The sequence below is a fragment of the Mytilus galloprovincialis genome, chromosome 5, assembly GCF_965363235.1.
Source record: "Mytilus galloprovincialis chromosome 5, xbMytGall1.hap1.1, whole genome shotgun sequence".
Lineage (NCBI taxonomy): Eukaryota > Metazoa > Mollusca > Bivalvia > Mytilida > Mytilidae > Mytilus > Mytilus galloprovincialis.
Window position 1 is genome coordinate 86,871,387 of NC_134842.1, and position 15,206 is coordinate 86,886,592.

The 15,206-nt window shown below is 30.8% G+C and overlaps 1 long non-coding RNA gene across 1 annotated transcript; it reads left to right on the forward strand.

Moving 5' to 3' along the window:
* The first annotated feature begins 1,309 nt into the window (after positions 1-1,309).
* On the forward strand, positions 1,310-13,959 carry LOC143076613 (uncharacterized). The gene is made up of 6 exons (XR_012978724.1): positions 1,310-5,143; positions 5,532-5,599; positions 7,075-7,138; positions 8,009-9,142; positions 9,618-9,811; positions 10,874-13,959. It is a non-coding gene; the product is annotated as an uncharacterized LOC143076613 (long non-coding RNA).
* Positions 13,960-15,206: the final 1,247 nt, after the last annotated feature.

Here is a 15,206-nt window from a genome sequence, read left to right on the forward strand (position 1 = left end):
TCATTTCACACACCCCTAAAAAAATAATTTCATTCTGAGTTATCTAAAACTATCATCATTTCCCAGAGAAATTTAAATAATCATCCCTAGCATTAAATGGTAGTAAAATCTATTTTGCTTCAGATATCTCATTCTTGGGTTAATTTTTCAACTCTAATCCCCAATAATATGCTTTCATTCAGACATATTACAAATTCTCCATACAAATCCCAAAAAATAATCTTGTGAAAAACTAAAATTTGTGGTTCTCATGAAAAATAATAAAAAAACACTGTCAATAATAATGAATCCACAGTATTCACTTTTTGCTTGAAAAAAAATGTAATCAAGTTTTATCATTAAGCCTCAAATGTTGTATATAAGCAACATTTGTTGTTTGTTTCTTGGTCTTTACACAATTGAAATCTATTACTTTTAAGCAAGGGAGATAACTTGTTTCAAATTTTAATTTTATGATGAAAATTCTTAAAATATTTTTTTTTTAGACTATTTGTTTATGTCTTCTTTGTCCATTCAACATCATATTTTTCTAAAATTAGTGTAATTTTTATTCGATTTAAAAATATTTAGTAACTATTTGGTTTATAATTATCAGTACATAATTGACAACTATTTTTAATTTAAACCTTTTCATCACATTTAACAATGGCTCATCATGATTTGTAGATAAGATTTTGACATTTCTTTTCGAAATTCCCCTTAAATTTCTTTTAAAAATTGCACACAATCAGTTATATTAACCAAGCAGGTTCCAATTGGATCATGTACCATACTTTGAGGGCAGTGGCAAATTCAGAGGGTGGGAGTTTTGGTGTTGGATCCCCCTTTTTGTCAGGCCTTTGACTTTAGTTGAAAAAGTGAGAGATAGCAGTCCTACATTCCTTCATTGGCGTCGTCCTTGGCAGCATCAAGAAATATTCAATCTTTGCTTAAAGTTTGAAATTTTAATAACTTTCTAAAAACTCTCCTTGATTTATACCAAGCTTGGACAAAAGCTTGTTTATGATCATAAGATAGTATCCAGAAGTAAATTTTGTAAAAATAAAATTCCATTTTTTCTGTTTATCACTTATATATGGACTTAGTTTTTCTCCTGGGAAACATTACATTCACTCTGGTTAAAGTTTTAAAATTTATAATAACTTACTTAAATTCTCCTGGATTTGTACCAAGTTTGGACAAAAGCTTGTTAATGGTCATAAGATAGTATCCAGAAGTAAAAATGAAATTCCATTTTTCTGTTTTTCACTTATATATGGACTTAGTTTTTCTTCAAGTTATTAAACATTACATACAGTCTGCTGTTAAAGTTTTTTAAACATTTATTAGATTCATAAACTATTCTGGATTTTTACCAAACTTGAACAGATGCTTCTTTCAATCAAAAGATAAGAAAAATACTATAGGGATTGCTACAGTGAATCAATAAGATATATTTTGGTTCCTATTGGTCCTTTATCAGGATTGAAACTAAAGGAGAGTACAGAATTCTGTTATGTTAATTTGCATTTGACAATGACACCATCAGGATAAATTACAAATAGGGAGTGAACGTAGATGTGAACTTTAACTGGATCAAGAATGTTAAATAAAATATGTTTTTGTAAATTTGGACGACATTTGAATTGCAATTATGTACCATTTACGATGCTGGATGTAGTACAGACTTGCTTACCTTACTATTTCAACATGGAAGAAGTATGTTTGTCTGAGCGAAGCCAATTGGAAGCATGTACCTCTTAGTGAAGCTAATTGGGAGCACATACCCTCTGTCTTGTTGCGAAGCTGATTGGAAGCAGTACATATATACCTCTGTCTGCTAAAGCTAATTAGAAGCAGTACCCCCCGCAGAGTGGTCCCAATTAGAGGCAGTAACTCTGAGCGAAGCCAATTGGAAGCATGTACCTCTGCAAAATTTGATTAAACACTATTCAACAAATTTTATGTAACATTCTTTTTAAAGTCTACTCCCATTATTACCTTCTTTATTTTTTATTTATTATTTTTCCTCCTGTTGACATTGTGAAGTGCAAATTATCACTTCACCATTTTGTACTCTTTAGTTTTTATTCTGATGAAGGTGCCATAGAAATTAAAACATGCCAATATAGTTTAATTACTCCAACAATCCCTGAAGTATTGTTATAAGAATTATCATAAGTGAATCTTTTATAGACAATTCAAATAAAAAAAATACTATGCATTTTGCTGAACTGTAAATGTAAAATACCATTAATACTTTTTGTCCAGCCTTCAACTTTAGTTGAAAAAAATGAGACCTAGCCATCTTACATTCTGTCAGCGGCGTCGTCGTTGGCAATCACAAATATTTTTTGCTTAAAGTTTTTGAAATTTTAATAACTTTCTTAAACTATTCTGGATTTCTACCAAACTTCGACAGAAGCTTGTTTATGATCATAAGATAGTATCCAGAAGTAAATTTTGTAAATAAAACGAATTAATTTTTCCATATTTTACTTATAAATGCCAGGATACAATACATTCACTCTGTGGTTAAAGTTTTTTAAATTTTAATAAATTCTTTAAATATTCTGGATTTGTAACAAACTTGGACAGAAGCTTGTTTACAATCAAAAGCTAGTATCTAGAAGGAAAATTATTTAAAACTTTGTTCCTGTTTTTCCGTATTTTACTTATAAATGGACTTAGTTAACCTTAAATACAATCTGAAGTTAAAGTTTTTAAAACATTTTATTAGATTCATAAACTATCCTGGATTTTTACCAAACTTGGACAGAAGCTTCTTACAATCAAAAGATAATATCTAGAGGAATATTTTTATTGATTTTTTCCCCCTCATTTTTGTTGAGCCTGGGATTAACAGCAAAAGTCGTTGAGACATTGGGTTCTTGGGAACCCTTACAATTTTTTTGATGATCAGTGCAATTGAATCAGAACATAAACTAGTTTGAACCCTGCCTTTTTTCCTGGCTGGGAGCCCCCTCTCTTTAGAAATGGCTTGAACCACCCCTGAGGGTTTAAATAATTGCTTTTTTTATCATTTGAAGATGGAAAAAAACTATTTACGTTATTACATGGGATTTGTTTCCTCTACAAATGGCCAAAAAGAGCTGTTTCCTGTCTGTGTATTGACTGAAGCTAGTTCTGACTGTTATCCTCCATTTAAGGAACCAGTCATTCCAAGAGTTACCTTGTGCTTAAGTCCATCTCTATTAATGTCAAGATATCAGTGATTTCTCCTCTTTTCAAACAGAGGTTTTTGGAAGCAGTCTTATGAAAAACAAAATTTTGACATCACCTATTAATATGATACATGTGTCAAACTTGATTTGGGAACAAAAATGTTTCTTTTGAATTGTAAATTTTGGAACTTTTTTCTTCAGTTATTAAAGTTTAAAATTTAATGATTTTTATCACATGCAATTTGAATTTGGACAATTGTTTTTTTATTCTAAAGAATCAGCATTTTTTTACCATTTCTTTAGTTCACAATTTTTCTTTCTAAATTTGGTCCTAAAAAGATTTTCTACTTCATACCACTATTTTGCATTTAATAAATTTGTATTTTATATTTTCAGTGTTTCTTGTACCATCAAAACTTCAATGAACTAGTATATATTTGTTTAGGGGCCAGTTGAAGGACGCCTCTGGGTGCGGGAATTTCTCGCTACATTTAAGACCTGTTGGTGACCTTCTGCTGTTGTTTTTTTCTATGGTTGGGTTGTTGTCTCTTTGGCACATTCCCCATTTCCATTCTCAATTTTATTCAATGAAAGATTGCACTCATGTTGAAGTTGTGTAACTCCTAGTATGAAATTGTTTGAGGAATTTTCCCCACTTTTATTAAAATTTACAGACGGTACCAGTTTTGTGTAATTATAACTTAACTGCAGTTTGAAATGTTTATAATTTTTCTAATTTTTCTAGAATTGGGAGCTTTTAATCTAAAATCTTTTTAAGAAGGTAACAATTTTTGTTTCGAACTCATATCTTTAGAACTCTCATAATGAGCATGCAAATTGATTAAGATTGATTGTCATCACCAATTTTTGACCTTTTAAAATTCCATATACCGTTTAAATTTCAGTATTTAAAAGACCTTCTCCATTGTTAAAGGAAAATATGAATTTGCACAACTGAGCTTCTTCAGGCCTTGAAGGCATAAAACTTTGCTCAGTGCTCAGAGCACAAAAATGATGCTCGAAACATGAAATCCAGCAATTTGATTGGTTAATTGATTTTCGAGTCTTAAGTACAAAAATCATGCTCGAAAGTTTTATGACCGTAAGGCCAGGCTATGATCAATTTTTGGAGTATAATTTTCATGTGTATGATGTGCATGATGATAAACTTAAAAGAAGGGATATTTTATTAAACTATGCTCCAAAACATTAGAAAATGTTTGTGAATTATAGGTGTTAGCCAATTACTATTCTGTTCTTTTTTATTACCTCTTTTTTAGGTCTTTACATATCAGATGTCTCCAAACTAATACAAGAGCTATTATTTAGAGCTCTCTAAATGAAAGAAAATTATAGATTATCAGTGATCATCTCAACGAGATTGATTTTCTCGCTTGAGCCGGGACGGCGAAAGCGAGAAAGGCAATCGAGTTAAGATGAACAATGATGATCTTTTTATCGCTATTTTACCTAAAAATGTATGACGACGTTGTCAATTTCATGTCAATTTCATGTCAATTTCGTTAGCAACTCCACGTGCATGCTTAGTTTCTAGCGATAATTTTCCATCTCAAGCGAGTAACATGATATGAAAATTATCACAAAAAAAGATCAAAGGAAAAATGGCCAAAATAGCAATAATACAGGTTACTAATTTAAAAGCACATCTGGTATTTTTACTGTATTTTACGTATGAATTGAAAATATTATTTGTATATTACATTGAGAATAACTTCAACTGACATGAATGGAAAAAAAAAATATTGTGAGATGCTTTGGAACATTCTTGGGACAATTGTACACTTGATTAAATACAATGGAAAGGACATTTCGTTAAGTGCATAAATTGTATTCAGTGAACTGACCAGCACAAAGAATTATGTTGAAAAGCATGAAAAAGTAACCATGGTAGCAGCTCCAAGGAAGATGGTTAAATAAATCTTCAACAAAGTCTGAGGCTTTACCAAGAAAATAAGAAGGCAAGTTTAATTTAGTCAAACAAGTTCTATACATTCTATACATTATTTGATAAAAAGTGTATATTTAGAGCATACAATGCAGTTACAGTGGAGAAAGTGATGTTGCTAACGTAAAATGTTATTTTTTGCCTTTCAATGGGAGATAACTCATTGTAAAATGTGCAGATGATTTACCTTTATTAACAATAAAATATGTTTAAACCATTATTTTTGTGGAGTTCAAATTCAATAAGTAAATTTGTAAGACTTTTTTTTCATCTTTTACATTGATTTTACAGCTATTGATGTTATACTTTTGTGTACACGTAGTCAGAAATCCGAACAATATTGGTAAATGTAGGGGAAATGGAAATATAAAGTATATAAATTGTCAATTTTTATATTTTAGGTTCTTTCTGTGAGATGTTTTCATGGTGTGGGAATAAGACTTGATGGTCTAATACAGCTAATATATAGGTAGGTACCAGTATACAGTTTCGAAAAGAAGAAAGAAAAAAAAGATAAATGTAGTTCATGTATAAAAATAATTAGATCCATTTTTTATTTTCCTTGCCTTGAAATAATCACACTAAATTTCTGTTATTTATTTCTACCCTCTTTGGATATCAGCACAAATACAATGTGTAGTGTAAATTGAAGGATCTAACATGATTATTTGGTTTGTTATGTTGTTGGATTGCTGTCTAGTCAATATGTTCTCAACATCTAGTACATGAATATCAGGGCCGTAACTAGGGTTCGAATTCAGGGGAGGCAGGGGTTTCGGAGCCGCCGATTGTCTAATTTGAGGCCTTTAACGCCCCCCGCGATTTTTTTCTCTCGGTAAAATGGCTAAAAATAACCCGTATTCCTTCGATTTCGACTTTTAGAAACATCAGTATTGCTTGAACCTGGAAGCAATTTTTATGTAAAAACAAGCTGTCTGAGCCTGAGATTGCTGTTCGGGGTGAGCCAAGGCTCCGTCTTGATGGCCGTACTTTGACCTATAATTATTAACAGTAAATACATGGTGACCGCTGATTTTTTTCTCTCAGTAAAATGCCTAAAAATAACCCGTTTTCTTCGATTTCCTTACTTTAAGAAACACATTAGTATTGCTGGATCCTGGAAGCAATTTTTATGCAAACAATTATTATCTGTATTTAAAGATAATTTTGTTAGAAATTAAACTGGTAAGTTTAAAAAAAACATATAAAGCAAGATCATAGAACGCAAGATATTTTTTTTTATCGAGGACCTTGAATTTCAATATCGTTGTAAGCTGAACAGACATGTATATAACTACAACCAAGGACCTTCTGTTCTGAGTATATACTTAGTATAGAACGTCCCTGCTACAACGAATGGGAGTGTTTAACTACTATGGCATTGACCATAATGTTCTCGTGCGATCGGGAGACGTTAAAAAAAAACCGATCCAACAGCTGATTCAGCCGGTAACGAATTTCCGATATCATAAAAGATTCACAATACGAAGGGAACTTCCTCTGCTTAATTGAGCCCCTAAATGAATGTGAATAGTTAAGTTTTATTCAAAATTGTCGAAAGCAAAGTTTCATATGTGTTCTCGTACGAATATATACTGAATGACAGAAAGACGGCCACACGAAAAAATAAATAAAGCTATACTGAAACGGTTAACTTTCTATCAAAATTCCGGAAAAGGACAGATATATCACGTATCTTGATAACACTGTTAAAACTGTAACTTGTGTTGTTTAAAATATAAATTCAAGTTCTTCGTGTACATATTTCATTTTATTACTTCAAAAAAAAATTTGGTGTAGAAATTTCAGGGGAGGCAGTTGCCTCCCCTGCCTCATAGGTAGTTACGGCCCTGAATATAACCCATTTCTTTTTAATTTTAATACAGTAACAAGTGATCCTTTTAAACCATTTTATCAATAATATGACAACATTTTATATTTCAGATTAGCTTCACAACTTGTCTGTAAGGATTTAAGTTGGGAATGGGCATTGGAGCTGACTTTTATGGTAAGAACCAGTACATAAATTAATGAATTATTCAGCAAAGAGCATGTACAAACCTAGTTCTTCATTATGCTAAGAAGTATTATACTTTAATTATGCAGAGAAGTAGTATACTTTAATTTTTCTTAAAACTATAATCGTATATATAATCTGGAAGGAGGACATTAGGAGGTATGAAGATAAATAAAGGAAATAAAAAAATATACTGTTACTTAGAAAATCTGTTTTCTAAAATTGTCCACATGTATAAAGTAAAAAAGATCATTGTCAATAAAATAACTCTCCCAGAGACCAAATGACATGGATGTAAAAAGTAAAAACACAAAAATACTGAACTCTAAGGAAAATTCAAAAAGGAAAATCAAAAATCAAAAGGCAAAATCAAAAGTCCAAACACATCAAACGAATGGATAACAACTGTCATATTCCTGACTTGGTACAGGCATTTTCTAATGTAGAAAATTGTGGATTGAACCTGGTTTTATAGCTAGCTAAACCTCTCACTTGTATGAACTTGTAAGCAACTAATGGTCTCTGTATGGCCTACAACAATGAGCAAAACATATACTTTACAATTAACTATTAAACAGAAAGTAGGCGACATGATAAAATGTGAAACAATTCAAACAAGAAAACCAACAGCTAGATTTATGATAAAACAATGAAATAATAACAAATATGTTGGACAACAACCAACTACTTGTCATCCCTTGTTTGCTAAAGAAGACTGGTTGTTTGTAAATTCATGTCAACACATCACTTTAAAACAAAGTAAATCAATTTTCTATGCATCATCAATGCAAAAACCAGTTACTGATTCCTTTGCATTGAATATTGTTCTGACAGATATTAGAATGCATATTTCTTTTTCAGGTGACTTCAACTTTGGCTGCAGGAAATTATTGTGCAATACGACTGAAACAAAAAAGAATGTAATTCAGACTATTTTTGTGTATGTTTGAAAAAATGTTTATAATTTTTATCACAAATAAAAAAAAAAAAATGTAAAGATTCTCCATTTTCAGCAAGACTGGAAGTTGTATGCTAAATTGATACTTCAGAATTTTACAATATTACTTGTAGACTTTCTTGAGACTATCTTAATAATGGGTCTATGTGTATTCAAAACATTTCCAGTAGGTTAAGAATGGAGAATCTAAAAAAAAAAAATGTATTTTTTTTATTTTTCTTATTTGTATGATATAAATATTTTTCCAATGTTTTTTTATTTTTAGCATTGTTTTTAGCTCAAACAAATTATTTCAAAATAATCATAGTAAAGAAACATCCTGGTGAAAAAAGATTGATTGATTTTTAGTGTTAACCACCACTTTCAGCAATATTGATTATATCTTGGTGACCATTTTTTTTTAATGGTTGAGAAAGTCAGAGTAATGGGAGAGAATGATACCAAGGTGCTAAATATTTTTTGTAAATGTTTGAATATTTTATATCAAATTATTTATTTTTAATTATAGCTCTACCATTTTGTATTTTTGTTAGATATAGCAATGATGTGGAGTCCCAACAGGTGAATTTTTTTGGCAATGGGAGGTAATAAATTATTCCCCTGTTTAACTCCTCATTCTTGAAATTTCCTCATGGTAGGGAATATATATAACTATTTACTTGATTTTCACATTTGTTTTTACTTTGATATCAGATTCAAATGCATTATACTAGCTAATACAAAAAAATGTATTGACTGTTATTTAGAGTTCTGTAAATAAAAAAAATGTAAACAGAGGTCTAGATAATAGTTTTGAGGGTGGGAGAAATCATGGGTCATTACGGGTAGAATTGATTTGGTGAAATTTTCAAGATATGTGATTAATTGAGAGTGCATCTGATATTTTTTATTTATTTCTATAAATAATGGACCAAAAACTGAAAGATTGCAATTAAGATAATGATGACAGCCACCCTGGCAGCCAGGAGAGCAGCTCAAAGGAAGATGGTCAATAAAATCTTCAACCAAGTCTGAGGCTTAACCATGAAATTGAGAAGGCAAGTTTATTGAAGTCAAACAATTTCTACACATTTTCTAGAAATACATGTGTATAAAAAGTACATATTCATCTTTATTTTCTGCATGAAAAACATCTTTGAAGAATTTATTTACAAGTTTAATGTTTTGAGATAGCAGGTACATTAACAAGAATTTCTATTACAATTACGAGAGTAAATCCTGAGATAGGAATCAACTTTCAAGGGGAGACTAGTTGGTAATTAACTGCAAGATATGTTTATTCAATGGGAGACAACTCATTTTCATTATTCAAAGTAGTTGAGTGCAGAATTCAAATCATAAACCTTTGACTATTTTGGTTTGTTTTTCGATATTTTATATAAATATTACAAAATAGGTGAATGTTAAACTATTGGTACATAAAGTAAGAAATCAGACCAATTTGTAAAGTAATCTTTAGGTTGACATATAAATTAGTTTGTAAAATTAATAAATGTATTAATTTCTTTTTAGATACTTTCTGTGGCATGTTTTCATTGTAAATACGTTAGTGACACATCTCCATTAATCCCGATAGGGAGTGTACACGGATTCCACTGTACCCTCGCAGCTCTCGAGGGGTGCTCCGTAAACGGAGGGATCTACGTACATACATACATACATGGTGTGGGAATAAGACTTGGTGGTCTAATACAGCTAATATATAGGTAGGTACCAGTAATATTAATCCCTTTTTAAAAGAAAATAATTCTATAAATAATATTATTTGGAAATAAATACTGACTTTAGGGTTAAAGGTTTATAAGAGTTTGGTCAACAGTATACTCTTTATTTTATCAGTACCATATTATTAGTTACATAGTGTGCTAGTGACCTAATACGGTATAAATGGGGTCAGTAAATTCCATATGGGGTAAGAGCGAAGCTCGAATCCCCATATGGAATTTACTGACCCCATATATACCGTATTACGTCACTAGCACACTATGTAACGAATTTATCTTACCGACTATCTGAACGTGTGAAATTAAGACTAGTGATTCTCAAAATGAGCAAGTCTTCAATACTGTAAGCATTAAGAAAATACTTCCATTGATCCTACACAAACAGATGCCAACAATAACGACTTGTAAGGTTTAAATGTGTTTTATGAATTTAATTCAATCTTAATCATCAATTTCTTCGTCTGTTGGAACTTTTAAGATTTTTTCTCAGTAACGTTTTGTTTTTATAAAGGGACATAACACCATTACTAACCGTGTATGAAATAAGCCCCGCCCCCTTCTTACCTAATATGGAATATAAAGGGACGTAACTCCACTACTAACCGTGTATGAGATAAGCCCCGCCTCCCTACTAACCTAATATCAAATATACACGGTTTGCACGCGGACGCTTTTAACCAATCATATTCCTGGAAATGTATAGGAGGTAAGATAAATGACAATGTTCACTTGCCAAATATGGCCTTAGTATAGATTTTAAATTTCAGCCTTTGTAATATCATAGAATATCAAAAAATGCCCCATCTGGTTCTTCAATAGATATCTTTCAAAAGACTTAATGCAACATAAAATAAATCGCTTCTTTATAATACATTATAGACTTTATAATTAACTTTATTGACAGATTTCAGTAAAATGAAGTCGCAAAAATAAGAAGAGTTTTCACATTCATTGATATGTTTTTTTTTAAATTGGATTTTTATTATATACCCTTAAGATTATTTTGATATAAAATAATTGAAACTTAACTTTATTTCTTTTCAGTTGAAAGTGTAACAGTTGCTGCCTTCGTTGTATGGTAAAATCCTCAGACAATAATCCTGCAAACAATATCAGATGAACAGTTACTATCTCTATTGGAACAATCTGTAGACAGTTATTTTGTAAGCAGAATGAGTTTTTAACAAATTGTATTTTTATTGCTGTATTGAATTTCAAATTATAGAATTTTTTTTATTTATATTACTTGCATTCAATTATTGTTTTGTGATTGATGAAAAATTCAACTGAAATTATTGTTATTTGAGGGGTCCCAAAGGTATGCCATATGGTTTCTCAAAGTACCCACAAGACATACATAGGTTTACATATATTTTTAAGTTGTGTACCATGTAAGCCTTACAAGTGCTTTGTGAAATGAATTTTGTCGGTTACAATCCAAAATAGTAGGATTTTGATGGCCAAACACTATGAAAAGAGAATATGAAACTAGCCCCTTGTTAAATATTTTAACTACTAAGTTTCTGACCCCAAATAAAAATGTTTGGGTTTTTGGTTGGGTTTTACTCCACTGACTGCCTAAGAGGGGACTAGGCCAGCCCAAGTGATTCCCTTTATAATTACAATTTATTTCCCACAAAAGGGGTTGGGGACCCTCTAAACCGCCTCTGCAATGGGAAGATTTGTGTTTTCTGTCTGTTTGTCCATCATCATCTCTCATCCACGGTTATAACTATTGGTAGATTTTCATTGAAACTTTCCGATTATCTTCTGTAACTAATGGCAGTGTGTATTTTAATTTATTATAATGAAATTTTGGGGTTCCCAATTGAAAGAATGGACCTTTTAAATACTTTGTTTTAACTTTTGGAAGCATCTCCTAAAATTTCATCATATGAAGGATAGGTTAGTTTGAAATTTTTTGATTATGTTTTTATCCTTCTTTTAATATTGTCTTAAACAGTTGGATCTCATTATGACAAATTTGTCATTGACATTAATACAAATTTTCAATACATTCTACTTCAAGACAATAGTACTGTGGATTCATTATTATTCATTGGATACCAATTTTCGTGGCTTTTGTGGGTAGATTCTAACCACGAAATTAAATGTTCAACGAATAACAAATTTTCTATAGGCTTTGTATACAGAGGTTCGCAAAACCATGAAATTAAATATCCACGAACATGCAAGTTTTCTTTAATCCACGAAAATTGGTACCCACGAAAACAAATGAATCCACAGTATATTACCACTGTAGCTTTGAAGTATATGTAAGGTTTGCTATAACAACATTTGTGTTTTATATGATTTTATCTGATTTTAGTGGTTTTTATCTGATTTTATTTTTTTTTATTGTAAAATCTTGTTATACCAAGCCTTAATATGATTGGGTTTGTTCTGAAACTAAAAAAAAAAACTTTTACATGCAGATATTTATTTTCATAATGAGATCTGACATTTATATGCTTTTAACTCTCTGTTAAATTCATAAACATTCTATTTCACCCTTCAACTATTGATGCAGTCCTTGGAAGATTGATCAAATTGTTAGATTTGTGGATGCAAGTTGAGAATCTGCTCTAACTAAATCTATGTTGATATCAGCTGAACTAACCTATCCTTCAATATGAGTAATAAGATATAAGAAAAGAAAAATCCATTCTTTGATTAAAGAACCTTTAGAAGTTATAAAAAATAGTACACAATGTCGGCAGAGACTGAAGATTATTTGAAAGTATCGGGGAAAGTCCCATTTAATCTTGATAATTGTGGGTTAAAGTTGTAGATGGATGAGCAAACATATCATACACTGAATCACTATACCACATTCCGGCCTAATGCATAAATCGGACTATAAAAATAATAACTGAACACTAGTTATCTCCCTTCCTGGGTTCCATAATTCCATAAATAAATATAAAAATATACTACTTAATTTTGAAAACAAATAGCTTAGAAATTTGGAAGTAGTAAAGAAACTATATAGTTTAAAACAGCTTGAGGTTAAAAATGTGAATGAATGAAATGTAATCTGTTCACCGGAGGATCCAGAAATTTTCATAAAGGGGGGGGGGGGGTGCTCACCGATTGTTAGAGGGGCCTCCTCCAGTGGTACTTCAGTGATTTCCTAAATAATCAACCAAATTTTTCCCACCTCTGCTATTTCATTGGTAATCTAATCATTTTTGCACCGATCAAGATATTTAGTTTGTTTTCATTACCCAGTAAATAAGTTGAGTAATTCTCAAAAAATAATTTGTACATGCATGTTTTAATATTTTTATATTATAGCTTTTACCACAGTTTTACTTTGTATAAGAATTGTATTGTTTTTTGATGTCATTTTTAAAAGTTGACACATACTGAGGATTCTTTTTTAAATGGAATTCTATTATTTATTTATAAGTTAAGGACTAGAAAGCCTTAATTTTATATATTAAACAAAGAATAGTCACTAAATGATTACAAAATTTATTACATGTATCAAAAAATTTACATGATTTTATTTTAATTCATTAACTTTTATACGTAATTATATATAGACTAAGAAATTACATTGGGATTATTTCCCCCTATAATAAAAACAACCAGGAAAATAGATAGTATCCTCAGTACTGTCATTTATTTTGCATTATTGTAATATTTTGCTACTGATACCAAACCCATGATGCAGATCCTTTTCCTCCTTTTTAAAGATAATTTACAACCGTGATCAAAAGCATATCACAAGTAACTGTTTGTTTGATATTTACACACATCTTAAGGTGGTACCCAACACTTCGACTAAAATTAATTTGGCTCGTTTAATTTTCTTAAAATTTTGACAAAGTATTTACTGTAACCCTTTTACAAAAATGTAAAAATTTCAAAAAATTTGAACCAACCGTTTTATCAGAAAAATTATACTGGTTATATAGCAGTTTGACAAACACCAATTTTGATCATTGAGAAGCTTAATATTCCTTTTACAACACAATGTAATTAAAACGTTTAGCTGACTTTACAGAGTTATCTCCCTGTAGTGTTAGGTACCACCTTAAAAGAAGCAGATTGTGTTTGGTTTCATTTGGTTATTTTGTATCGTGTAGGATCATAATAATTGGTAATTAAAATTTATTTGAAAAGTCATCTTATCTTAATTGTATCTGGATGACAAGTAAAGGGGGAAGAGGTTTCTGTGGTGGAGGGTATGACATAGGCAGATGCTTTAATTGTATTTATTTATATTTAATTAAATTTATTTATATTTATTTATATTTAATTAAATTTATTTATATTTATTTATATTTAATTATATTTCCATCACTTGGCGTCTATCATCATCATTGGCTTGGCAGTGTATCATCAGCAGAACTTAGGGATACTTAACAGGGTTGTCTTTTTTAAAATTTTATTGTCCAAACTTGAAAGGTGCTGGATAGCTTCATATTTGTATGGTCTTTTTATTTGACTAGTTACCCCATTTTTATGTGTAATATGGACAACTATATTTGGTACAAATGTATATGGATTCATTGCTAGGTATACATATAAAAAAGAAGTGGTGCCCTAATGAGACAACTCTTCACAAGAGACCAAATGACACAGACATTTACAACTAAGGAGTCTTTTATACAATAACATCAGTGGTCTTGTATTAGAGTGTTCGCCTCAAGTTGGAACTCTGGCATGTTAAAACCTAAACGACTCAAAAATTGATATTTGCTGCTGCTCTTCTTGTGGATTGCACAAAGCAGGGTTAATATTCATGTACCTGTCCTGAATATGCATTTAATTGCCACAGGACTTTTAACAGCTGTCCATCATTACCATCATTAGAGATCGCCTAGCCTTACAAAGTCATGGTTTAGTGATTAATGTTCAGTTTTGGGATTAGGTATTAAATTTTGTTTCTCTGAAACTAAGTAATTCATTATGTTTATTCAATGAATAGAATAATTGTAAGGTTCACATGTCTGTCTAACAAGGTTCATCTGACCTTGACCTTATTTTCATGGATATTTTAGTCCATAGTTTTTTTTTGTCGAACCTGCGACTTTTGTCGCAGAAAGCACGACATAGGAATAGTGATCCAGTGGCAGCAGCAGTGTTAGCTAACTTCTTAAAAGCTTTATATTTTAGAATGTTGAAGACCTGGATGCTTCATACTTTGTATATAGATGCCTCATGTTACGAAGTTTCCGTCAGTCACATGTCCAATGTCCTTGACCTCATTTTCATGGTTGTGACTACTTGAAAAAAAAGTTTTTTTTGTAATGTTCAATTCTCTCTTATTATTAGTAATAGGATAACTATATTTGGTATGTGCGTACCTTGCAAGGTCCTCATGCCCGTCAGACAGTTTTCACTTGACCTCGACCTCATTTCATGG